At 62.8% G+C, this 21,757-nt stretch overlaps 22 non-coding genes across 22 annotated transcripts; all 22 read left to right on the plus strand.

Moving 5' to 3' along the window:
* The first annotated feature begins 475 nt into the window (after positions 1–475).
* Positions 476–666, plus strand: LOC148805437 (U2 spliceosomal RNA). Its single transcript, XR_016090169.1, has one exon. It is a non-coding gene; the product is annotated as a U2 spliceosomal RNA (small nuclear RNA).
* A 785-nt stretch (positions 667–1,451) lies between these two features.
* LOC148805438 (U2 spliceosomal RNA) lies at positions 1,452–1,642 on the plus strand. Its single transcript, XR_016090284.1, has one exon. It is a non-coding gene; the product is annotated as a U2 spliceosomal RNA (small nuclear RNA).
* Positions 1,643–2,427: 785 nt separating this feature from the next.
* LOC148805439 (U2 spliceosomal RNA) lies at positions 2,428–2,618 on the plus strand. The gene has a single exon (XR_016090297.1). It is a non-coding gene; the product is annotated as a U2 spliceosomal RNA (small nuclear RNA).
* A 785-nt stretch (positions 2,619–3,403) lies between these two features.
* Positions 3,404–3,594, plus strand: LOC148805440 (U2 spliceosomal RNA). The gene has a single exon (XR_016090309.1). It is a non-coding gene; the product is annotated as a U2 spliceosomal RNA (small nuclear RNA).
* A 785-nt stretch (positions 3,595–4,379) lies between these two features.
* Positions 4,380–4,570, plus strand: LOC148805441 (U2 spliceosomal RNA). Its single transcript, XR_016090321.1, has one exon. It is a non-coding gene; the product is annotated as a U2 spliceosomal RNA (small nuclear RNA).
* A 785-nt stretch (positions 4,571–5,355) lies between these two features.
* LOC148805442 (U2 spliceosomal RNA) lies at positions 5,356–5,546 on the plus strand. Its single transcript, XR_016090175.1, has one exon. It is a non-coding gene; the product is annotated as a U2 spliceosomal RNA (small nuclear RNA).
* A 785-nt stretch (positions 5,547–6,331) lies between these two features.
* Positions 6,332–6,522, plus strand: LOC148805443 (U2 spliceosomal RNA). The gene has a single exon (XR_016090187.1). It is a non-coding gene; the product is annotated as a U2 spliceosomal RNA (small nuclear RNA).
* A 785-nt stretch (positions 6,523–7,307) lies between these two features.
* Positions 7,308–7,498, plus strand: LOC148805444 (U2 spliceosomal RNA). The gene has a single exon (XR_016090199.1). It is a non-coding gene; the product is annotated as a U2 spliceosomal RNA (small nuclear RNA).
* Positions 7,499–8,283: 785 nt separating this feature from the next.
* On the plus strand, positions 8,284–8,474 carry LOC148805445 (U2 spliceosomal RNA). Its single transcript, XR_016090209.1, has one exon. It is a non-coding gene; the product is annotated as a U2 spliceosomal RNA (small nuclear RNA).
* Positions 8,475–9,258: 784 nt separating this feature from the next.
* LOC148805446 (U2 spliceosomal RNA) lies at positions 9,259–9,449 on the plus strand. The gene has a single exon (XR_016090221.1). It is a non-coding gene; the product is annotated as a U2 spliceosomal RNA (small nuclear RNA).
* Positions 9,450–10,234: 785 nt separating this feature from the next.
* Positions 10,235–10,425, plus strand: LOC148805447 (U2 spliceosomal RNA). The gene has a single exon (XR_016090233.1). It is a non-coding gene; the product is annotated as a U2 spliceosomal RNA (small nuclear RNA).
* A 785-nt stretch (positions 10,426–11,210) lies between these two features.
* Positions 11,211–11,401, plus strand: LOC148805448 (U2 spliceosomal RNA). Its single transcript, XR_016090245.1, has one exon. It is a non-coding gene; the product is annotated as a U2 spliceosomal RNA (small nuclear RNA).
* Positions 11,402–12,186: 785 nt separating this feature from the next.
* On the plus strand, positions 12,187–12,377 carry LOC148805449 (U2 spliceosomal RNA). The gene has a single exon (XR_016090257.1). It is a non-coding gene; the product is annotated as a U2 spliceosomal RNA (small nuclear RNA).
* Positions 12,378–13,162: 785 nt separating this feature from the next.
* On the plus strand, positions 13,163–13,353 carry LOC148805450 (U2 spliceosomal RNA). The gene has a single exon (XR_016090267.1). It is a non-coding gene; the product is annotated as a U2 spliceosomal RNA (small nuclear RNA).
* A 785-nt stretch (positions 13,354–14,138) lies between these two features.
* Positions 14,139–14,329, plus strand: LOC148805451 (U2 spliceosomal RNA). Its single transcript, XR_016090278.1, has one exon. It is a non-coding gene; the product is annotated as a U2 spliceosomal RNA (small nuclear RNA).
* A 785-nt stretch (positions 14,330–15,114) lies between these two features.
* LOC148805452 (U2 spliceosomal RNA) lies at positions 15,115–15,305 on the plus strand. Its single transcript, XR_016090286.1, has one exon. It is a non-coding gene; the product is annotated as a U2 spliceosomal RNA (small nuclear RNA).
* Positions 15,306–16,090: 785 nt separating this feature from the next.
* LOC148805453 (U2 spliceosomal RNA) lies at positions 16,091–16,281 on the plus strand. Its single transcript, XR_016090287.1, has one exon. It is a non-coding gene; the product is annotated as a U2 spliceosomal RNA (small nuclear RNA).
* A 785-nt stretch (positions 16,282–17,066) lies between these two features.
* Positions 17,067–17,257, plus strand: LOC148805454 (U2 spliceosomal RNA). The gene has a single exon (XR_016090288.1). It is a non-coding gene; the product is annotated as a U2 spliceosomal RNA (small nuclear RNA).
* Positions 17,258–18,042: 785 nt separating this feature from the next.
* On the plus strand, positions 18,043–18,233 carry LOC148805455 (U2 spliceosomal RNA). Its single transcript, XR_016090289.1, has one exon. It is a non-coding gene; the product is annotated as a U2 spliceosomal RNA (small nuclear RNA).
* A 785-nt stretch (positions 18,234–19,018) lies between these two features.
* Positions 19,019–19,209, plus strand: LOC148805456 (U2 spliceosomal RNA). Its single transcript, XR_016090291.1, has one exon. It is a non-coding gene; the product is annotated as a U2 spliceosomal RNA (small nuclear RNA).
* A 785-nt stretch (positions 19,210–19,994) lies between these two features.
* On the plus strand, positions 19,995–20,185 carry LOC148805457 (U2 spliceosomal RNA). The gene has a single exon (XR_016090292.1). It is a non-coding gene; the product is annotated as a U2 spliceosomal RNA (small nuclear RNA).
* Positions 20,186–20,970: 785 nt separating this feature from the next.
* LOC148805458 (U2 spliceosomal RNA) lies at positions 20,971–21,161 on the plus strand. The gene has a single exon (XR_016090293.1). It is a non-coding gene; the product is annotated as a U2 spliceosomal RNA (small nuclear RNA).
* Positions 21,162–21,757: the final 596 nt, after the last annotated feature.

Here is a 21,757-nt window from a genome sequence, read left to right on the forward strand (position 1 = left end):
GTGTCCCCGTCCTTGCAGGCGGGCCCCTTTCGACAGCCGGCCGTTTTCCCTCCAAAAAACTTAGTATATACACCTTTTCTTTCTTTTTTTCGGCAGGCAGGCAGGTGTGTGTGTGTCCCCGTCCCTCCCGAGAGAGCGCTGCCCCTTGCCTCTGCCCGCAGGTGCCGACGGTCCGCTTTCGCTTGCAGCTCACTCGGCACGGCTGCTGCTGGTGGGAGGGGCCTAAGCTAAGGAGGCCGGCCGGCTGGCGCCCCCCGCGGCTGCGGTCGTTGTCGGGCCGTTGACAGGAGATCAAAGAGCAGGGCCCCCGCCCGGGACTGGCGGGCAGGCAGGCGAGCAAGCAGGCAGGCAAGAGAGGGGGAGAGCGGAGTCCGGGCGGCCGGCAGCCGCGTGCGGACCGGGCTCCAGAGGCGTCGGCCTGCGCCGCTGCGCGCCAGCCGGACGCCCGCGCGCCCGCCCAAGGCCGGCGTCGGGCATCGCTTCTCGGCCTTTTGGCTAAGATCAAGTGTAGTATCTGTTCTTATCAGTTTAATATCTGATACGTCCCCCATCGGGGGACCACATATTAAACGGATTTTTGGAACAGGGAGCTGGATCAGGAGCTTGCTCCGTCCTCTCCACGCATCGGCCCGGTATTGCAGCGCCTCCGGGAACGGTGCACTACCTTCTCTCAGCGGTGAAAAGACAGACGTAGCTAGCAAGCAAGCGAGGTGGACCGGAGCTCCTTCCTCTCCGGTCTCGTCTCTCGTCCATCTGTGTGTCTCTGTGTCTCTCTCTCTCCCCCTCCCCGTTCCCGTGCTCCCTCCGTGCACTTTCCCGCGCCTCGACTCTCTCGGCAAGCAGGCCGGCCCCCTTTTCGGCTCCCGTGCGTTTTCCCTCCAAAAAACTTAGTTTTTTCCTCCTTTTTCCAGGGAGGCAGGCGTGGCTTGTGTGTGTGTGTGTGTGTGTGTGTGTGTGTGTGTGTGTGTGTGTGTGTGTGTCCCCGTCCTTGCAGGCGGGCCCCTTTCGACAGCCGGCCGTTTTCCCTCCAAAAAACTTAGTATATACACCTTTTCTTTCTTTTTTTCGGCAGGCAGGCAGGTGTGTGTGTGTCCCCGTCCCTCCCGAGAGAGCGCTGCCCCTTGCCTCTGCCCGCAGGTGCCGACGGTCCGCTTTCGCTTGCAGCTCACTCGGCACGGCTGCTGCTGGTGGGAGGGGCCTAAGCTAAGGAGGCCGGCCGGCTGGCGCCCCCCGCGGCTGCGGTCGTTGTCGGGCCGTTGACAGGAGATCAAAGAGCAGGGCCCCCGCCCGGGACTGGCGGGCAGGCAGGCGAGCAAGCAGGCAGGCAAGAGAGGGGGAGAGCGGAGTCCGGGCGGCCGGCAGCCGCGTGCGGACCGGGCTCCAGAGGCGTCGGCCTGCGCCGCTGCGCGCCAGCCGGACGCCCGCGCGCCCGCCCAAGGCCGGCGTCGGGCATCGCTTCTCGGCCTTTTGGCTAAGATCAAGTGTAGTATCTGTTCTTATCAGTTTAATATCTGATACGTCCCCCATCGGGGGACCACATATTAAACGGATTTTTGGAACAGGGAGCTGGATCAGGAGCTTGCTCCGTCCTCTCCACGCATCGGCCCGGTATTGCAGCGCCTCCGGGAACGGTGCACTACCTTCTCTCAGCGGTGAAAAGACAGACGTAGCTAGCAAGCAAGCGAGGTGGACCGGAGCTCCTTCCTCTCCGGTCTCGTCTCTCGTCCATCTGTGTGTCTCTGTGTCTCTCTCTCTCCCCCTCCCCGTTCCCGTGCTCCCTCCGTGCACTTTCCCGCGCCTCGACTCTCTCGGCAAGCAGGCCGGCCCCCTTTTCGGCTCCCGTGCGTTTTCCCTCCAAAAAACTTAGTTTTTTCCTCCTTTTTCCAGGGAGGCAGGCGTGGCTTGTGTGTGTGTGTGTGTGTGTGTGTGTGTGTGTGTGTGTGTGTGTGTGTGTGTCCCCGTCCTTGCAGGCGGGCCCCTTTCGACAGCCGGCCGTTTTCCCTCCAAAAAACTTAGTATATACACCTTTTCTTTCTTTTTTTCGGCAGGCAGGCAGGTGTGTGTGTGTCCCCGTCCCTCCCGAGAGAGCGCTGCCCCTTGCCTCTGCCCGCAGGTGCCGACGGTCCGCTTTCGCTTGCAGCTCACTCGGCACGGCTGCTGCTGGTGGGAGGGGCCTAAGCTAAGGAGGCCGGCCGGCTGGCGCCCCCCGCGGCTGCGGTCGTTGTCGGGCCGTTGACAGGAGATCAAAGAGCAGGGCCCCCGCCCGGGACTGGCGGGCAGGCAGGCGAGCAAGCAGGCAGGCAAGAGAGGGGGAGAGCGGAGTCCGGGCGGCCGGCAGCCGCGTGCGGACCGGGCTCCAGAGGCGTCGGCCTGCGCCGCTGCGCGCCAGCCGGACGCCCGCGCGCCCGCCCAAGGCCGGCGTCGGGCATCGCTTCTCGGCCTTTTGGCTAAGATCAAGTGTAGTATCTGTTCTTATCAGTTTAATATCTGATACGTCCCCCATCGGGGGACCACATATTAAACGGATTTTTGGAACAGGGAGCTGGATCAGGAGCTTGCTCCGTCCTCTCCACGCATCGGCCCGGTATTGCAGCGCCTCCGGGAACGGTGCACTACCTTCTCTCAGCGGTGAAAAGACAGACGTAGCTAGCAAGCAAGCGAGGTGGACCGGAGCTCCTTCCTCTCCGGTCTCGTCTCTCGTCCATCTGTGTGTCTCTGTGTCTCTCTCTCTCCCCCTCCCCGTTCCCGTGCTCCCTCCGTGCACTTTCCCGCGCCTCGACTCTCTCGGCAAGCAGGCCGGCCCCCTTTTCGGCTCCCGTGCGTTTTCCCTCCAAAAAACTTAGTTTTTTCCTCCTTTTTCCAGGGAGGCAGGCGTGGCTTGTGTGTGTGTGTGTGTGTGTGTGTGTGTGTGTGTGTGTGTGTGTGTGTGTGTCCCCGTCCTTGCAGGCGGGCCCCTTTCGACAGCCGGCCGTTTTCCCTCCAAAAAACTTAGTATATACACCTTTTCTTTCTTTTTTTCGGCAGGCAGGCAGGTGTGTGTGTGTCCCCGTCCCTCCCGAGAGAGCGCTGCCCCTTGCCTCTGCCCGCAGGTGCCGACGGTCCGCTTTCGCTTGCAGCTCACTCGGCACGGCTGCTGCTGGTGGGAGGGGCCTAAGCTAAGGAGGCCGGCCGGCTGGCGCCCCCCGCGGCTGCGGTCGTTGTCGGGCCGTTGACAGGAGATCAAAGAGCAGGGCCCCCGCCCGGGACTGGCGGGCAGGCAGGCGAGCAAGCAGGCAGGCAAGAGAGGGGGAGAGCGGAGTCCGGGCGGCCGGCAGCCGCGTGCGGACCGGGCTCCAGAGGCGTCGGCCTGCGCCGCTGCGCGCCAGCCGGACGCCCGCGCGCCCGCCCAAGGCCGGCGTCGGGCATCGCTTCTCGGCCTTTTGGCTAAGATCAAGTGTAGTATCTGTTCTTATCAGTTTAATATCTGATACGTCCCCCATCGGGGGACCACATATTAAACGGATTTTTGGAACAGGGAGCTGGATCAGGAGCTTGCTCCGTCCTCTCCACGCATCGGCCCGGTATTGCAGCGCCTCCGGGAACGGTGCACTACCTTCTCTCAGCGGTGAAAAGACAGACGTAGCTAGCAAGCAAGCGAGGTGGACCGGAGCTCCTTCCTCTCCGGTCTCGTCTCTCGTCCATCTGTGTGTCTCTGTGTCTCTCTCTCTCCCCCTCCCCGTTCCCGTGCTCCCTCCGTGCACTTTCCCGCGCCTCGACTCTCTCGGCAAGCAGGCCGGCCCCCTTTTCGGCTCCCGTGCGTTTTCCCTCCAAAAAACTTAGTTTTTTCCTCCTTTTTCCAGGGAGGCAGGCGTGGCTTGTGTGTGTGTGTGTGTGTGTGTGTGTGTGTGTGTGTGTGTGTGTGTGTGTGTCCCCGTCCTTGCAGGCGGGCCCCTTTCGACAGCCGGCCGTTTTCCCTCCAAAAAACTTAGTATATACACCTTTTCTTTCTTTTTTTCGGCAGGCAGGCAGGTGTGTGTGTGTCCCCGTCCCTCCCGAGAGAGCGCTGCCCCTTGCCTCTGCCCGCAGGTGCCGACGGTCCGCTTTCGCTTGCAGCTCACTCGGCACGGCTGCTGCTGGTGGGAGGGGCCTAAGCTAAGGAGGCCGGCCGGCTGGCGCCCCCCGCGGCTGCGGTCGTTGTCGGGCCGTTGACAGGAGATCAAAGAGCAGGGCCCCCGCCCGGGACTGGCGGGCAGGCAGGCGAGCAAGCAGGCAGGCAAGAGAGGGGGAGAGCGGAGTCCGGGCGGCCGGCAGCCGCGTGCGGACCGGGCTCCAGAGGCGTCGGCCTGCGCCGCTGCGCGCCAGCCGGACGCCCGCGCGCCCGCCCAAGGCCGGCGTCGGGCATCGCTTCTCGGCCTTTTGGCTAAGATCAAGTGTAGTATCTGTTCTTATCAGTTTAATATCTGATACGTCCCCCATCGGGGGACCACATATTAAACGGATTTTTGGAACAGGGAGCTGGATCAGGAGCTTGCTCCGTCCTCTCCACGCATCGGCCCGGTATTGCAGCGCCTCCGGGAACGGTGCACTACCTTCTCTCAGCGGTGAAAAGACAGACGTAGCTAGCAAGCAAGCGAGGTGGACCGGAGCTCCTTCCTCTCCGGTCTCGTCTCTCGTCCATCTGTGTGTCTCTGTGTCTCTCTCTCTCCCCCTCCCCGTTCCCGTGCTCCCTCCGTGCACTTTCCCGCGCCTCGACTCTCTCGGCAAGCAGGCCGGCCCCCTTTTCGGCTCCCGTGCGTTTTCCCTCCAAAAAACTTAGTTTTTTCCTCCTTTTTCCAGGGAGGCAGGCGTGGCTTGTGTGTGTGTGTGTGTGTGTGTGTGTGTGTGTGTGTGTGTGTGTGTGTGTGTCCCCGTCCTTGCAGGCGGGCCCCTTTCGACAGCCGGCCGTTTTCCCTCCAAAAAACTTAGTATATACACCTTTTCTTTCTTTTTTTCGGCAGGCAGGCAGGTGTGTGTGTGTCCCCGTCCCTCCCGAGAGAGCGCTGCCCCTTGCCTCTGCCCGCAGGTGCCGACGGTCCGCTTTCGCTTGCAGCTCACTCGGCACGGCTGCTGCTGGTGGGAGGGGCCTAAGCTAAGGAGGCCGGCCGGCTGGCGCCCCCCGCGGCTGCGGTCGTTGTCGGGCCGTTGACAGGAGATCAAAGAGCAGGGCCCCCGCCCGGGACTGGCGGGCAGGCAGGCGAGCAAGCAGGCAGGCAAGAGAGGGGGAGAGCGGAGTCCGGGCGGCCGGCAGCCGCGTGCGGACCGGGCTCCAGAGGCGTCGGCCTGCGCCGCTGCGCGCCAGCCGGACGCCCGCGCGCCCGCCCAAGGCCGGCGTCGGGCATCGCTTCTCGGCCTTTTGGCTAAGATCAAGTGTAGTATCTGTTCTTATCAGTTTAATATCTGATACGTCCCCCATCGGGGGACCACATATTAAACGGATTTTTGGAACAGGGAGCTGGATCAGGAGCTTGCTCCGTCCTCTCCACGCATCGGCCCGGTATTGCAGCGCCTCCGGGAACGGTGCACTACCTTCTCTCAGCGGTGAAAAGACAGACGTAGCTAGCAAGCAAGCGAGGTGGACCGGAGCTCCTTCCTCTCCGGTCTCGTCTCTCGTCCATCTGTGTGTCTCTGTGTCTCTCTCTCTCCCCCTCCCCGTTCCCGTGCTCCCTCCGTGCACTTTCCCGCGCCTCGACTCTCTCGGCAAGCAGGCCGGCCCCCTTTTCGGCTCCCGTGCGTTTTCCCTCCAAAAAACTTAGTTTTTTCCTCCTTTTTCCAGGGAGGCAGGCGTGGCTTGTGTGTGTGTGTGTGTGTGTGTGTGTGTGTGTGTGTGTGTGTGTGTGTGTGTCCCCGTCCTTGCAGGCGGGCCCCTTTCGACAGCCGGCCGTTTTCCCTCCAAAAAACTTAGTATATACACCTTTTCTTTCTTTTTTTCGGCAGGCAGGCAGGTGTGTGTGTGTCCCCGTCCCTCCCGAGAGAGCGCTGCCCCTTGCCTCTGCCCGCAGGTGCCGACGGTCCGCTTTCGCTTGCAGCTCACTCGGCACGGCTGCTGCTGGTGGGAGGGGCCTAAGCTAAGGAGGCCGGCCGGCTGGCGCCCCCCGCGGCTGCGGTCGTTGTCGGGCCGTTGACAGGAGATCAAAGAGCAGGGCCCCCGCCCGGGACTGGCGGGCAGGCAGGCGAGCAAGCAGGCAGGCAAGAGAGGGGGAGAGCGGAGTCCGGGCGGCCGGCAGCCGCGTGCGGACCGGGCTCCAGAGGCGTCGGCCTGCGCCGCTGCGCGCCAGCCGGACGCCCGCGCGCCCGCCCAAGGCCGGCGTCGGGCATCGCTTCTCGGCCTTTTGGCTAAGATCAAGTGTAGTATCTGTTCTTATCAGTTTAATATCTGATACGTCCCCCATCGGGGGACCACATATTAAACGGATTTTTGGAACAGGGAGCTGGATCAGGAGCTTGCTCCGTCCTCTCCACGCATCGGCCCGGTATTGCAGCGCCTCCGGGAACGGTGCACTACCTTCTCTCAGCGGTGAAAAGACAGACGTAGCTAGCAAGCAAGCGAGGTGGACCGGAGCTCCTTCCTCTCCGGTCTCGTCTCTCGTCCATCTGTGTGTCTCTGTGTCTCTCTCTCTCCCCCTCCCCGTTCCCGTGCTCCCTCCGTGCACTTTCCCGCGCCTCGACTCTCTCGGCAAGCAGGCCGGCCCCCTTTTCGGCTCCCGTGCGTTTTCCCTCCAAAAAACTTAGTTTTTTCCTCCTTTTTCCAGGGAGGCAGGCGTGGCTTGTGTGTGTGTGTGTGTGTGTGTGTGTGTGTGTGTGTGTGTGTGTGTGTGTGTCCCCGTCCTTGCAGGCGGGCCCCTTTCGACAGCCGGCCGTTTTCCCTCCAAAAAACTTAGTATATACACCTTTTCTTTCTTTTTTTCGGCAGGCAGGCAGGTGTGTGTGTGTCCCCGTCCCTCCCGAGAGAGCGCTGCCCCTTGCCTCTGCCCGCAGGTGCCGACGGTCCGCTTTCGCTTGCAGCTCACTCGGCACGGCTGCTGCTGGTGGGAGGGGCCTAAGCTAAGGAGGCCGGCCGGCTGGCGCCCCCCGCGGCTGCGGTCGTTGTCGGGCCGTTGACAGGAGATCAAAGAGCAGGGCCCCCGCCCGGGACTGGCGGGCAGGCAGGCGAGCAAGCAGGCAGGCAAGAGAGGGGGAGAGCGGAGTCCGGGCGGCCGGCAGCCGCGTGCGGACCGGGCTCCAGAGGCGTCGGCCTGCGCCGCTGCGCGCCAGCCGGACGCCCGCGCGCCCGCCCAAGGCCGGCGTCGGGCATCGCTTCTCGGCCTTTTGGCTAAGATCAAGTGTAGTATCTGTTCTTATCAGTTTAATATCTGATACGTCCCCCATCGGGGGACCACATATTAAACGGATTTTTGGAACAGGGAGCTGGATCAGGAGCTTGCTCCGTCCTCTCCACGCATCGGCCCGGTATTGCAGCGCCTCCGGGAACGGTGCACTACCTTCTCTCAGCGGTGAAAAGACAGACGTAGCTAGCAAGCAAGCGAGGTGGACCGGAGCTCCTTCCTCTCCGGTCTCGTCTCTCGTCCATCTGTGTGTCTCTGTGTCTCTCTCTCTCCCCCTCCCCGTTCCCGTGCTCCCTCCGTGCACTTTCCCGCGCCTCGACTCTCTCGGCAAGCAGGCCGGCCCCCTTTTCGGCTCCCGTGCGTTTTCCCTCCAAAAAACTTAGTTTTTTCCTCCTTTTTCCAGGGAGGCAGGCGTGGCTTGTGTGTGTGTGTGTGTGTGTGTGTGTGTGTGTGTGTGTGTGTGTGTGTGTGTCCCCGTCCTTGCAGGCGGGCCCCTTTCGACAGCCGGCCGTTTTCCCTCCAAAAAACTTAGTATATACACCTTTTCTTTCTTTTTTTCGGCAGGCAGGCAGGTGTGTGTGTGTCCCCGTCCCTCCCGAGAGAGCGCTGCCCCTTGCCTCTGCCCGCAGGTGCCGACGGTCCGCTTTCGCTTGCAGCTCACTCGGCACGGCTGCTGCTGGTGGGAGGGGCCTAAGCTAAGGAGGCCGGCCGGCTGGCGCCCCCCGCGGCTGCGGTCGTTGTCGGGCCGTTGACAGGAGATCAAAGAGCAGGGCCCCCGCCCGGGACTGGCGGGCAGGCAGGCGAGCAAGCAGGCAGGCAAGAGAGGGGGAGAGCGGAGTCCGGGCGGCCGGCAGCCGCGTGCGGACCGGGCTCCAGAGGCGTCGGCCTGCGCCGCTGCGCGCCAGCCGGACGCCCGCGCGCCCGCCCAAGGCCGGCGTCGGGCATCGCTTCTCGGCCTTTTGGCTAAGATCAAGTGTAGTATCTGTTCTTATCAGTTTAATATCTGATACGTCCCCCATCGGGGGACCACATATTAAACGGATTTTTGGAACAGGGAGCTGGATCAGGAGCTTGCTCCGTCCTCTCCACGCATCGGCCCGGTATTGCAGCGCCTCCGGGAACGGTGCACTACCTTCTCTCAGCGGTGAAAAGACAGACGTAGCTAGCAAGCAAGCGAGGTGGACCGGAGCTCCTTCCTCTCCGGTCTCGTCTCTCGTCCATCTGTGTGTCTCTGTGTCTCTCTCTCTCCCCCTCCCCGTTCCCGTGCTCCCTCCGTGCACTTTCCCGCGCCTCGACTCTCTCGGCAAGCAGGCCGGCCCCCTTTTCGGCTCCCGTGCGTTTTCCCTCCAAAAAACTTAGTTTTTTCCTCCTTTTTCCAGGGAGGCAGGCGTGGCTTGTGTGTGTGTGTGTGTGTGTGTGTGTGTGTGTGTGTGTGTGTGTGTGTGTGCCCCGTCCTTGCAGGCGGGCCCCTTTCGACAGCCGGCCGTTTTCCCTCCAAAAAACTTAGTATATACACCTTTTCTTTCTTTTTTTCGGCAGGCAGGCAGGTGTGTGTGTGTCCCCGTCCCTCCCGAGAGAGCGCTGCCCCTTGCCTCTGCCCGCAGGTGCCGACGGTCCGCTTTCGCTTGCAGCTCACTCGGCACGGCTGCTGCTGGTGGGAGGGGCCTAAGCTAAGGAGGCCGGCCGGCTGGCGCCCCCCGCGGCTGCGGTCGTTGTCGGGCCGTTGACAGGAGATCAAAGAGCAGGGCCCCCGCCCGGGACTGGCGGGCAGGCAGGCGAGCAAGCAGGCAGGCAAGAGAGGGGGAGAGCGGAGTCCGGGCGGCCGGCAGCCGCGTGCGGACCGGGCTCCAGAGGCGTCGGCCTGCGCCGCTGCGCGCCAGCCGGACGCCCGCGCGCCCGCCCAAGGCCGGCGTCGGGCATCGCTTCTCGGCCTTTTGGCTAAGATCAAGTGTAGTATCTGTTCTTATCAGTTTAATATCTGATACGTCCCCCATCGGGGGACCACATATTAAACGGATTTTTGGAACAGGGAGCTGGATCAGGAGCTTGCTCCGTCCTCTCCACGCATCGGCCCGGTATTGCAGCGCCTCCGGGAACGGTGCACTACCTTCTCTCAGCGGTGAAAAGACAGACGTAGCTAGCAAGCAAGCGAGGTGGACCGGAGCTCCTTCCTCTCCGGTCTCGTCTCTCGTCCATCTGTGTGTCTCTGTGTCTCTCTCTCTCCCCCTCCCCGTTCCCGTGCTCCCTCCGTGCACTTTCCCGCGCCTCGACTCTCTCGGCAAGCAGGCCGGCCCCCTTTTCGGCTCCCGTGCGTTTTCCCTCCAAAAAACTTAGTTTTTTCCTCCTTTTTCCAGGGAGGCAGGCGTGGCTTGTGTGTGTGTGTGTGTGTGTGTGTGTGTGTGTGTGTGTGTGTGTGTGTGTGTCCCCGTCCTTGCAGGCGGGCCCCTTTCGACAGCCGGCCGTTTTCCCTCCAAAAAACTTAGTATATACACCTTTTCTTTCTTTTTTTCGGCAGGCAGGCAGGTGTGTGTGTGTCCCCGTCCCTCCCGAGAGAGCGCTGCCCCTTGCCTCTGCCCGCAGGTGCCGACGGTCCGCTTTCGCTTGCAGCTCACTCGGCACGGCTGCTGCTGGTGGGAGGGGCCTAAGCTAAGGAGGCCGGCCGGCTGGCGCCCCCCGCGGCTGCGGTCGTTGTCGGGCCGTTGACAGGAGATCAAAGAGCAGGGCCCCCGCCCGGGACTGGCGGGCAGGCAGGCGAGCAAGCAGGCAGGCAAGAGAGGGGGAGAGCGGAGTCCGGGCGGCCGGCAGCCGCGTGCGGACCGGGCTCCAGAGGCGTCGGCCTGCGCCGCTGCGCGCCAGCCGGACGCCCGCGCGCCCGCCCAAGGCCGGCGTCGGGCATCGCTTCTCGGCCTTTTGGCTAAGATCAAGTGTAGTATCTGTTCTTATCAGTTTAATATCTGATACGTCCCCCATCGGGGGACCACATATTAAACGGATTTTTGGAACAGGGAGCTGGATCAGGAGCTTGCTCCGTCCTCTCCACGCATCGGCCCGGTATTGCAGCGCCTCCGGGAACGGTGCACTACCTTCTCTCAGCGGTGAAAAGACAGACGTAGCTAGCAAGCAAGCGAGGTGGACCGGAGCTCCTTCCTCTCCGGTCTCGTCTCTCGTCCATCTGTGTGTCTCTGTGTCTCTCTCTCTCCCCCTCCCCGTTCCCGTGCTCCCTCCGTGCACTTTCCCGCGCCTCGACTCTCTCGGCAAGCAGGCCGGCCCCCTTTTCGGCTCCCGTGCGTTTTCCCTCCAAAAAACTTAGTTTTTTCCTCCTTTTTCCAGGGAGGCAGGCGTGGCTTGTGTGTGTGTGTGTGTGTGTGTGTGTGTGTGTGTGTGTGTGTGTGTGTGTGTCCCCGTCCTTGCAGGCGGGCCCCTTTCGACAGCCGGCCGTTTTCCCTCCAAAAAACTTAGTATATACACCTTTTCTTTCTTTTTTTCGGCAGGCAGGCAGGTGTGTGTGTGTCCCCGTCCCTCCCGAGAGAGCGCTGCCCCTTGCCTCTGCCCGCAGGTGCCGACGGTCCGCTTTCGCTTGCAGCTCACTCGGCACGGCTGCTGCTGGTGGGAGGGGCCTAAGCTAAGGAGGCCGGCCGGCTGGCGCCCCCCGCGGCTGCGGTCGTTGTCGGGCCGTTGACAGGAGATCAAAGAGCAGGGCCCCCGCCCGGGACTGGCGGGCAGGCAGGCGAGCAAGCAGGCAGGCAAGAGAGGGGGAGAGCGGAGTCCGGGCGGCCGGCAGCCGCGTGCGGACCGGGCTCCAGAGGCGTCGGCCTGCGCCGCTGCGCGCCAGCCGGACGCCCGCGCGCCCGCCCAAGGCCGGCGTCGGGCATCGCTTCTCGGCCTTTTGGCTAAGATCAAGTGTAGTATCTGTTCTTATCAGTTTAATATCTGATACGTCCCCCATCGGGGGACCACATATTAAACGGATTTTTGGAACAGGGAGCTGGATCAGGAGCTTGCTCCGTCCTCTCCACGCATCGGCCCGGTATTGCAGCGCCTCCGGGAACGGTGCACTACCTTCTCTCAGCGGTGAAAAGACAGACGTAGCTAGCAAGCAAGCGAGGTGGACCGGAGCTCCTTCCTCTCCGGTCTCGTCTCTCGTCCATCTGTGTGTCTCTGTGTCTCTCTCTCTCCCCCTCCCCGTTCCCGTGCTCCCTCCGTGCACTTTCCCGCGCCTCGACTCTCTCGGCAAGCAGGCCGGCCCCCTTTTCGGCTCCCGTGCGTTTTCCCTCCAAAAAACTTAGTTTTTTCCTCCTTTTTCCAGGGAGGCAGGCGTGGCTTGTGTGTGTGTGTGTGTGTGTGTGTGTGTGTGTGTGTGTGTGTGTGTGTGTGTCCCCGTCCTTGCAGGCGGGCCCCTTTCGACAGCCGGCCGTTTTCCCTCCAAAAAACTTAGTATATACACCTTTTCTTTCTTTTTTTCGGCAGGCAGGCAGGTGTGTGTGTGTCCCCGTCCCTCCCGAGAGAGCGCTGCCCCTTGCCTCTGCCCGCAGGTGCCGACGGTCCGCTTTCGCTTGCAGCTCACTCGGCACGGCTGCTGCTGGTGGGAGGGGCCTAAGCTAAGGAGGCCGGCCGGCTGGCGCCCCCCGCGGCTGCGGTCGTTGTCGGGCCGTTGACAGGAGATCAAAGAGCAGGGCCCCCGCCCGGGACTGGCGGGCAGGCAGGCGAGCAAGCAGGCAGGCAAGAGAGGGGGAGAGCGGAGTCCGGGCGGCCGGCAGCCGCGTGCGGACCGGGCTCCAGAGGCGTCGGCCTGCGCCGCTGCGCGCCAGCCGGACGCCCGCGCGCCCGCCCAAGGCCGGCGTCGGGCATCGCTTCTCGGCCTTTTGGCTAAGATCAAGTGTAGTATCTGTTCTTATCAGTTTAATATCTGATACGTCCCCCATCGGGGGACCACATATTAAACGGATTTTTGGAACAGGGAGCTGGATCAGGAGCTTGCTCCGTCCTCTCCACGCATCGGCCCGGTATTGCAGCGCCTCCGGGAACGGTGCACTACCTTCTCTCAGCGGTGAAAAGACAGACGTAGCTAGCAAGCAAGCGAGGTGGACCGGAGCTCCTTCCTCTCCGGTCTCGTCTCTCGTCCATCTGTGTGTCTCTGTGTCTCTCTCTCTCCCCCTCCCCGTTCCCGTGCTCCCTCCGTGCACTTTCCCGCGCCTCGACTCTCTCGGCAAGCAGGCCGGCCCCCTTTTCGGCTCCCGTGCGTTTTCCCTCCAAAAAACTTAGTTTTTTCCTCCTTTTTCCAGGGAGGCAGGCGTGGCTTGTGTGTGTGTGTGTGTGTGTGTGTGTGTGTGTGTGTGTGTGTGTGTGTGTGTCCCCGTCCTTGCAGGCGGGCCCCTTTCGACAGCCGGCCGTTTTCCCTCCAAAAAACTTAGTATATACACCTTTTCTTTCTTTTTTTCGGCAGGCAGGCAGGTGTGTGTGTGTCCCCGTCCCTCCCGAGAGAGCGCTGCCCCTTGCCTCTGCCCGCAGGTGCCGACGGTCCGCTTTCGCTTGCAGCTCACTCGGCACGGCTGCTGCTGGTGGGAGGGGCCTAAGCTAAGGAGGCCGGCCGGCTGGCGCCCCCCGCGGCTGCGGTCGTTGTCGGGCCGTTGACAGGAGATCAAAGAGCAGGGCCCCCGCCCGGGACTGGCGGGCAGGCAGGCGAGCAAGCAGGCAGGCAAGAGAGGGGGAGAGCGGAGTCCGGGCGGCCGGCAGCCGCGTGCGGACCGGGCTCCAGAGGCGTCGGCCTGCGCCGCTGCGCGCCAGCCGGACGCCCGCGCGCCCGCCCAAGGCCGGCGTCGGGCATCGCTTCTCGGCCTTTTGGCTAAGATCAAGTGTAGTATCTGTTCTTATCAGTTTAATATCTGATACGTCCCCCATCGGGGGACCACATATTAAACGGATTTTTGGAACAGGGAGCTGGATCAGGAGCTTGCTCCGTCCTCTCCACGCATCGGCCCGGTATTGCAGCGCCTCCGGGAACGGTGCACTACCTTCTCTCAGCGGTGAAAAGACAGACGTAGCTAGCAAGCAAGCGAGGTGGACCGGAGCTCCTTCCTCTCCGGTCTCGTCTCTCGTCCATCTGTGTGTCTCTGTGTCTCTCTCTCTCCCCCTCCCCGTTCCCGTGCTCCCTCCGTGCACTTTCCCGCGCCTCGACTCTCTCGGCAAGCAGGCCGGCCCCCTTTTCGGCTCCCGTGCGTTTTCCCTCCAAAAAACTTAGTTTTTTCCTCCTTTTTCCAGGGAGGCAGGCGTGGCTTGTGTGTGTGTGTGTGTGTGTGTGTGTGTGTGTGTGTGTGTGTGTGTGTGTGTCCCCGTCCTTGCAGGCGGGCCCCTTTCGACAGCCGGCCGTTTTCCCTCCAAAAAACTTAGTATATACACCTTTTCTTTCTTTTTTTCGGCAGGCAGGCAGGTGTGTGTGTGTCCCCGTCCCTCCCGAGAGAGCGCTGCCCCTTGCCTCTGCCCGCAGGTGCCGACGGTCCGCTTTCGCTTGCAGCTCACTCGGCACGGCTGCTGCTGGTGGGAGGGGCCTAAGCTAAGGAGGCCGGCCGGCTGGCGCCCCCCGCGGCTGCGGTCGTTGTCGGGCCGTTGACAGGAGATCAAAGAGCAGGGCCCCCGCCCGGGACTGGCGGGCAGGCAGGCGAGCAAGCAGGCAGGCAAGAGAGGGGGAGAGCGGAGTCCGGGCGGCCGGCAGCCGCGTGCGGACCGGGCTCCAGAGGCGTCGGCCTGCGCCGCTGCGCGCCAGCCGGACGCCCGCGCGCCCGCCCAAGGCCGGCGTCGGGCATCGCTTCTCGGCCTTTTGGCTAAGATCAAGTGTAGTATCTGTTCTTATCAGTTTAATATCTGATACGTCCCCCATCGGGGGACCACATATTAAACGGATTTTTGGAACAGGGAGCTGGATCAGGAGCTTGCTCCGTCCTCTCCACGCATCGGCCCGGTATTGCAGCGCCTCCGGGAACGGTGCACTACCTTCTCTCAGCGGTGAAAAGACAGACGTAGCTAGCAAGCAAGCGAGGTGGACCGGAGCTCCTTCCTCTCCGGTCTCGTCTCTCGTCCATCTGTGTGTCTCTGTGTCTCTCTCTCTCCCCCTCCCCGTTCCCGTGCTCCCTCCGTGCACTTTCCCGCGCCTCGACTCTCTCGGCAAGCAGGCCGGCCCCCTTTTCGGCTCCCGTGCGTTTTCCCTCCAAAAAACTTAGTTTTTTCCTCCTTTTTCCAGGGAGGCAGGCGTGGCTTGTGTGTGTGTGTGTGTGTGTGTGTGTGTGTGTGTGTGTGTGTGTGTGTGTGTCCCCGTCCTTGCAGGCGGGCCCCTTTCGACAGCCGGCCGTTTTCCCTCCAAAAAACTTAGTATATACACCTTTTCTTTCTTTTTTTCGGCAGGCAGGCAGGTGTGTGTGTGTCCCCGTCCCTCCCGAGAGAGCGCTGCCCCTTGCCTCTGCCCGCAGGTGCCGACGGTCCGCTTTCGCTTGCAGCTCACTCGGCACGGCTGCTGCTGGTGGGAGGGGCCTAAGCTAAGGAGGCCGGCCGGCTGGCGCCCCCCGCGGCTGCGGTCGTTGTCGGGCCGTTGACAGGAGATCAAAGAGCAGGGCCCCCGCCCGGGACTGGCGGGCAGGCAGGCGAGCAAGCAGGCAGGCAAGAGAGGGGGAGAGCGGAGTCCGGGCGGCCGGCAGCCGCGTGCGGACCGGGCTCCAGAGGCGTCGGCCTGCGCCGCTGCGCGCCAGCCGGACGCCCGCGCGCCCGCCCAAGGCCGGCGTCGGGCATCGCTTCTCGGCCTTTTGGCTAAGATCAAGTGTAGTATCTGTTCTTATCAGTTTAATATCTGATACGTCCCCCATCGGGGGACCACATATTAAACGGATTTTTGGAACAGGGAGCTGGATCAGGAGCTTGCTCCGTCCTCTCCACGCATCGGCCCGGTATTGCAGCGCCTCCGGGAACGGTGCACTACCTTCTCTCAGCGGTGAAAAGACAGACGTAGCTAGCAAGCAAGCGAGGTGGACCGGAGCTCCTTCCTCTCCGGTCTCGTCTCTCGTCCATCTGTGTGTCTCTGTGTCTCTCTCTCTCCCCCTCCCCGTTCCCGTGCTCCCTCCGTGCACTTTCCCGCGCCTCGACTCTCTCGGCAAGCAGGCCGGCCCCCTTTTCGGCTCCCGTGCGTTTTCCCTCCAAAAAACTTAGTTTTTTCCTCCTTTTTCCAGGGAGGCAGGCGTGGCTTGTGTGTGTGTGTGTGTGTGTGTGTGTGTGTGTGTGTGTGTGTGTGTGTGTGTCCCCGTCCTTGCAGGCGGGCCCCTTTCGACAGCCGGCCGTTTTCCCTCCAAAAAACTTAGTATATACACCTTTTCTTTCTTTTTTTCGGCAGGCAGGCAGGTGTGTGTGTGTCCCCGTCCCTCCCGAGAGAGCGCTGCCCCTTGCCTCTGCCCGCAGGTGCCGACGGTCCGCTTTCGCTTGCAGCTCACTCGGCACGGCTGCTGCTGGTGGGAGGGGCCTAAGCTAAGGAGGCCGGCCGGCTGGCGCCCCCCGCGGCTGCGGTCGTTGTCGGGCCGTTGACAGGAGATCAAAGAGCAGGGCCCCCGCCCGGGACTGGCGGGCAGGCAGGCGAGCAAGCAGGCAGGCAAGAGAGGGGGAGAGCGGAGTCCGGGCGGCCGGCAGCCGCGTGCGGACCGGGCTCCAGAGGCGTCGGCCTGCGCCGCTGCGCGCCAGCCGGACGCCCGCGCGCCCGCCCAAGGCCGGCGTCGGGCATCGCTTCTCGGCCTTTTGGCTAAGATCAAGTGTAGTATCTGTTCTTATCAGTTTAATATCTGATACGTCCCCCATCGGGGGACCACATATTAAACGGATTTTTGGAACAGGGAGCTGGATCAGGAGCTTGCTCCGTCCTCTCCACGCATCGGCCCGGTATTGCAGCGCCTCCGGGAACGGTGCACTACCTTCTCTCAGCGGTGAAAAGACAGACGTAGCTAGCAAGCAAGCGAGGTGGACCGGAGCTCCTTCCTCTCCGGTCTCGTCTCTCGTCCATCTGTGTGTCTCTGTGTCTCTCTCTCTCCCCCTCCCCGTTCCCGTGCTCCCTCCGTGCACTTTCCCGCGCCTCGACTCTCTCGGCAAGCAGGCCGGCCCCCTTTTCGGCTCCCGTGCGTTTTCCCTCCAAAAAACTTAGTTTTTTCCTCCTTTTTCCAGGGAGGCAGGCGTGGCTTGTGTGTGTGTGTGTGTGTGTGTGTGTGTGTGTGTGTGTGTGTGTGTGTGTGTCCCCGTCCTTGCAGGCGGGCCCCTTTCGACAGCCGGCCGTTTTCCCTCCAAAAAACTTAGTATATACACCTTTTCTTTCTTTTTTTCGGCAGGCAGGCAGGTGTGTGTGTGTCCCCGTCCCTCCCGAGAGAGCGCTGCCCCTTGCCTCTGCCCGCAGGTGCCGACGGTCCGCTTTCGCTTGCAGCTCACTCGGCACGGCTGCTGCTGGTGGGAGGGGCCTAAGCTAAGGAGGCCGGCCGGCTGGCGCCCCCCGCGGCTGCGGTCGTTGTCGGGCCGTTGACAGGAGATCAAAGAGCAGGGCCCCCGCCCGGGACTGGCGGGCAGGCAGGCGAGCAAGCAGGCAGGCAAGAGAGGGGGAGAGCGGAGTCCGGGCGGCCGGCAGCCGCGTGCGGACCGGGCTCCAGAGGCGTCGGCCTGCGCCGCTGCGCGCCAGCCGGACGCCCGCGCGCCCGCCCAAGGCCGGCGTCGGGCATCGCTTCTCGGCCTTTTGGCTAAGATCAAGTGTAGTATCTGTTCTTATCAGTTTAATATCTGATACGTCCCCCATCGGGGGACCACATATTAAACGGATTTTTGGAACAGGGAGCTGGATCAGGAGCTTGCTCCGTCCTCTCCACGCATCGGCCCGGTATTGCAGCGCCTCCGGGAACGGTGCACTACCTTCTCTCAGCGGTGAAAAGACAGACGTAGCTAGCAAGCAAGCGAGGTGGACCGGAGCTCCTTCCTCTCCGGTCTCGTCTCTCGTCCATCTGTGTGTCTCTGTGTCTCTCTCTCTCCCCCTCCCCGTTCCCGTGCTCCCTCCGTGCACTTTCCCGCGCCTCGACTCTCTCGGCAAGCAGGCCGGCCCCCTTTTCGGCTCCCGTGCGTTTTCCCTCCAAAAAACTTAGTTTTTTCCTCCTTTTTCCAGGGAGGCAGGCGTGGCTTGTGTGTGTGTGTGTGTGTGTGTGTGTGTGTGTGTGTGTGTGTGTGTGTGTGTCCCCGTCCTTGCAGGCGGGCCCCTTTCGACAGCCGGCCGTTTTCCCTCCAAAAAACTTAGTATATACACCTTTTCTTTCTTTTTTTCGGCAGGCAGGCAGGTGTGTGTGTGTCCCCGTCCCTCCCGAGAGAGCGCTGCCCCTTGCCTCTGCCCGCAGGTGCCGACGGTCCGCTTTCGCTTGCAGCTCACTCGGCACGGCTGCTGCTGGTGGGAGGGGCCTAAGCTAAGGAGGCCGGCCGGCTGGCGCCCCCCGCGGCTGCGGTCGTTGTCGGGCCGTTGACAGGAGATCAAAGAGCAGGGCCCCCGCCCGGGACTGGCGGGCAGGCAGGCGAGCAAGCAGGCAGGCAAGAGAGGGGGAGAGCGGAGTCCGGGCGGCCGGCAGCCGCGTGCGGACCGGGCTCCAGAGGCGTCGGCCTGCGCCGCTGCGCGCCAGCCGGACGCCCGCGCGCCCGCCCAAGGCCGGCGTCGGGCATCGCTTCTCGGCCTTTTGGCTAAGATCAAGTGTAGTATCTGTTCTTATCAGTTTAATATCTGATACGTCCCCCATCGGGGGACCACATATTAAACGGATTTTTGGAACAGGGAGCTGGATCAGGAGCTTGCTCCGTCCTCTCCACGCATCGGCCCGGTATTGCAGCGCCTCCGGGAACGGTGCACTACCTTCTCTCAGCGGTGAAAAGACAGACGTAGCTAGCAAGCAAGCGAGGTGGACCGGAGCTCCTTCCTCTCCGGTCTCGTCTCTCGTCCATCTGTGTGTCTCTGTGTCTCTCTCTCTCCCCCTCCCCGTTCCCGTGCTCCCTCCGTGCACTTTCCCGCGCCTCGACTCTCTCGGCAAGCAGGCCGGCCCCCTTTTCGGCTCCCGTGCGTTTTCCCTCCAAAAAACTTAGTTTTTTCCTCCTTTTTCCAGGGAGGCAGGCGTGGCTTGTGTGTGTGTGTGTGTGTGTGTGTGTGTGTGTGTGTGTGTGTGTGTGTGTGTCCCCGTCCTTGCAGGCGGGCCCCTTTCGACAGCCGGCCGTTTTCCCTCCAAAAAACTTAGTATATACACCTTTTCTTTCTTTTTTTCGGCAGGCAGGCAGGTGTGTGTGTGTCCCCGTCCCTCCCGAGAGAGCGCTGCCCCTTGCCTCTGCCCGCAGGTGCCGACGGTCCGCTTTCGCTTGCAGCTCACTCGGCACGGCTGCTGCTGGTGGGAGGGGCCTAAGCTAAGGAGGCCGGCCGGCTGGCGCCCCCCGCGGCTGCGGTCGTTGTCGGGCCGTTGACAGGAGATCAAAGAGCAGGGCCCCCGCCCGGGACTGGCGGGCAGGCAGGCGAGCAAGCAGGCAGGCAAGAGAGGGGGAGAGCGGAGTCCGGGCGGCCGGCAGCCGCGTGCGGACCGGGCTCCAGAGGCGTCGGCCTGCGCCGCTGCGCGCCAGCCGGACGCCCGCGCGCCCGCCCAAGGCCGGCGTCGGGCATCGCTTCTCGGCCTTTTGGCTAAGATCAAGTGTAGTATCTGTTCTTATCAGTTTAATATCTGATACGTCCCCCATCGGGGGACCACATATTAAACGGATTTTTGGAACAGGGAGCTGGATCAGGAGCTTGCTCCGTCCTCTCCACGCATCGGCCCGGTATTGCAGCGCCTCCGGGAACGGTGCACTACCTTCTCTCAGCGGTGAAAAGACAGACGTAGCTAGCAAGCAAGCGAGGTGGACCGGAGCTCCTTCCTCTCCGGTCTCGTCTCTCGTCCATCTGTGTGTCTCTGTGTCTCTCTCTCTCCCCCTCCCCGTTCCCGTGCTCCCTCCGTGCACTTTCCCGCGCCTCGACTCTCTCGGCAAGCAGGCCGGCCCCCTTTTCGGCTCCCGTGCGTTTTCCCTCCAAAAAACTTAGTTTTTTCCTCCTTTTTCCAGGGAGGCAGGCGTGGCTTGTGTGTGTGTGTGTGTGTGTGTGTGTGTGTGTGTGTGTGTGTGTGTGTGTGTCCCCGTCCTTGCAGGCGGGCCCCTTTCGACAGCCGGCCGTTTTCCCTCCAAAAAACTTAGTATATACACCTTTTCTTTCTTTTTTTCGGCAGGCAGGCAGGTGTGTGTGTGTCCCCGTCCCTCCCGAGAGAGCGCTGCCCCTTGCCTCTGCCCGCAGGTGCCGACGGTCCGCTTTCGCTTGCAGCTCACTCGGCACGGCTGCTGCTGGTGGGAGGGGCCTAAGCTAAGGAGGCCGGCCGGCTGGCGCCCCCCGCGGCTGCGGTCGTTGTCGGGCCGTTGACAGGAGATCAAAGAGCAGGGCCCCCGCCCGGGACTGGCGGGCAGGCAGGCGAGCAAGCAGGCAGGCAAGAGAGGGGGAGAGCGGAGTCCGGGCGGCCGGCAGCCGCGTGCGGACCGGGCTCCAGAGGCGTCGGCCTGCGCCGCTGCGCGCCAGCCGGACGCCCGCGCGCCCGCCCAAGGCCGGCGTCGGGCATCGCTTCTCGGCCTTTTGGCTAAGATCAAGTGTAGTATCTGTTCTTATCAGTTTAATATCTGATACGTCCCCCATCGGGGGACCACATATTAAACGGATTTTTGGAACAGGGAGCTGGATCAGGAGCTTGCTCCGTCCTCTCCACGCATCGGCCCGGTATTGCAGCGCCTCCGGGAACGGTGCACTACCTTCTCTCAGCGGTGAAAAGACAGACGTAGCTAGCAAGCAAGCGAGGTGGACCGGAGCTCCTTCCTCTCCGGTCTCGTCTCTCGTCCATCTGTGTGTCTCTGTGTCTCTCTCTCTCCCCCTCCCCGTTCCCGTGCTCCCTCCGTGCACTTTCCCGCGCCTCGACTCTCTCGGCAAGCAGGCCGGCCCCCTTTTCGGCTCCCGTGCGTTTTCCCTCCAAAAAACTTAGTTTTTTCCTCCTTTTTCCAGGGAGGCAGGCGTGGCTTGTGTGTGTGTGTGTGTGTGTGTGTGTGTGTGTGTGTGTGTGTGTGTGTGTGTCCCCGTCCTTGCAGGCGGGCCCCTTTCGACAGCCGGCCGTTTTCCCTCCAAAAAACTTAGTATATACACCTTTTCTTTCTTTTTTTCGGCAGGCAGGCAGGTGTGTGTGTGTCCCCGTCCCTCCCGAGAGAGCGCTGCCCCTTGCCTCTGCCCGCAGGTGCCGACGGTCCGCTTTCGCTTGCAGCTCACTCGGCACGGCTGCTGCTGGTGGGAGGGGCCTAAGCTAAGGAGGCCGGCCGGCTGGCGCCCCCCGCGGCTGCGGTCGTTGTCGGGCCGTTGACAGGAGATCAAAGAGCAGGGCCCCCGCCCGGGACTGGCGGGCAGGCAGGCGAGCAAGCAGGCAGGCAAGAGAGGGGGAGAGCGGAGTCCGGGCGGCCGGCAGCCGCGTGCGGACCGGGCTCCAGAGGCGTCGGCCTGCGCCGCTGCGCGCCAGCCGGACGCCCGCGCGCCCGCCCAAGGCCGGCGTCGGGCATCGCTTCTCGGCCTTTTGGCTAAGATCAAGTGTAGTATCTGTTCTTATCAGTTTAATATCTGATACGTCCCCCATCGGGGGACCACATATTAAACGGATTTTTGGAACAGGGAGCTGGATCAGGAGCTTGCTCCGTCCTCTCCACGCATCGGCCCGGTATTGCAGCGCCTCCGGGAACGGTGCACTACCTTCTCTCAGCGGTGAAAAGACAGACGTAGCTAGCAAGCAAGCGAGGTGGACCGGAGCTCCTTCCTCTCCGGTCTCGTCTCTCGTCCATCTGTGTGTCTCTGTGTCTCTCTCTCTCCCCCTCCCCGTTCCCGTGCTCCCTCCGTGCACTTTCCCGCGCCTCGACTCTCTCGGCAAGCAGGCCGGCCCCCTTTTCGGCTCCCGTGCGTTTTCCCTCCAAAAAACTTAGTTTTTTCCTCCTTTTTCCAGGGAGGCAGGCGTGGCTTGTGTGTGTGTGTGTGTGTGTGTGTGTGTGTGTGTGTGTGTGTGTGTGTGTGTCCCCGTCCTTGCAGGCGGGCCCCTTTCGACAGCCGGCCGTTTTCCCTCCAAAAAACTTAGTATATACACCTTTTCTTTCTTTTTTTCGGCAGGCAGGCAGGTGTGTGTGTGTCCCCGTCCCTCCCGAGAGAGCGCTGCCCCTTGCCTCTGCCCGCAGGTGCCGACGGTCCGCTTTCGCTTGCAGCTCACTCGGCACGGCTGCTGCTGGTGGGAGGGGCCTAAGCTAAGGAGGCCGGCCGGCTGGCGCCCCCCGCGGCTGCGGTCGTTGTCGGGCCGTTGACA

Source organism: Atractosteus spatula, unplaced genomic scaffold, assembly GCF_055471065.1.
Source record: "Atractosteus spatula isolate fAtrSpa1 unplaced genomic scaffold, fAtrSpa1.hap1 Scaffold_7, whole genome shotgun sequence".
Taxonomy (NCBI): domain Eukaryota; kingdom Metazoa; phylum Chordata; class Actinopteri; order Semionotiformes; family Lepisosteidae; genus Atractosteus; species Atractosteus spatula.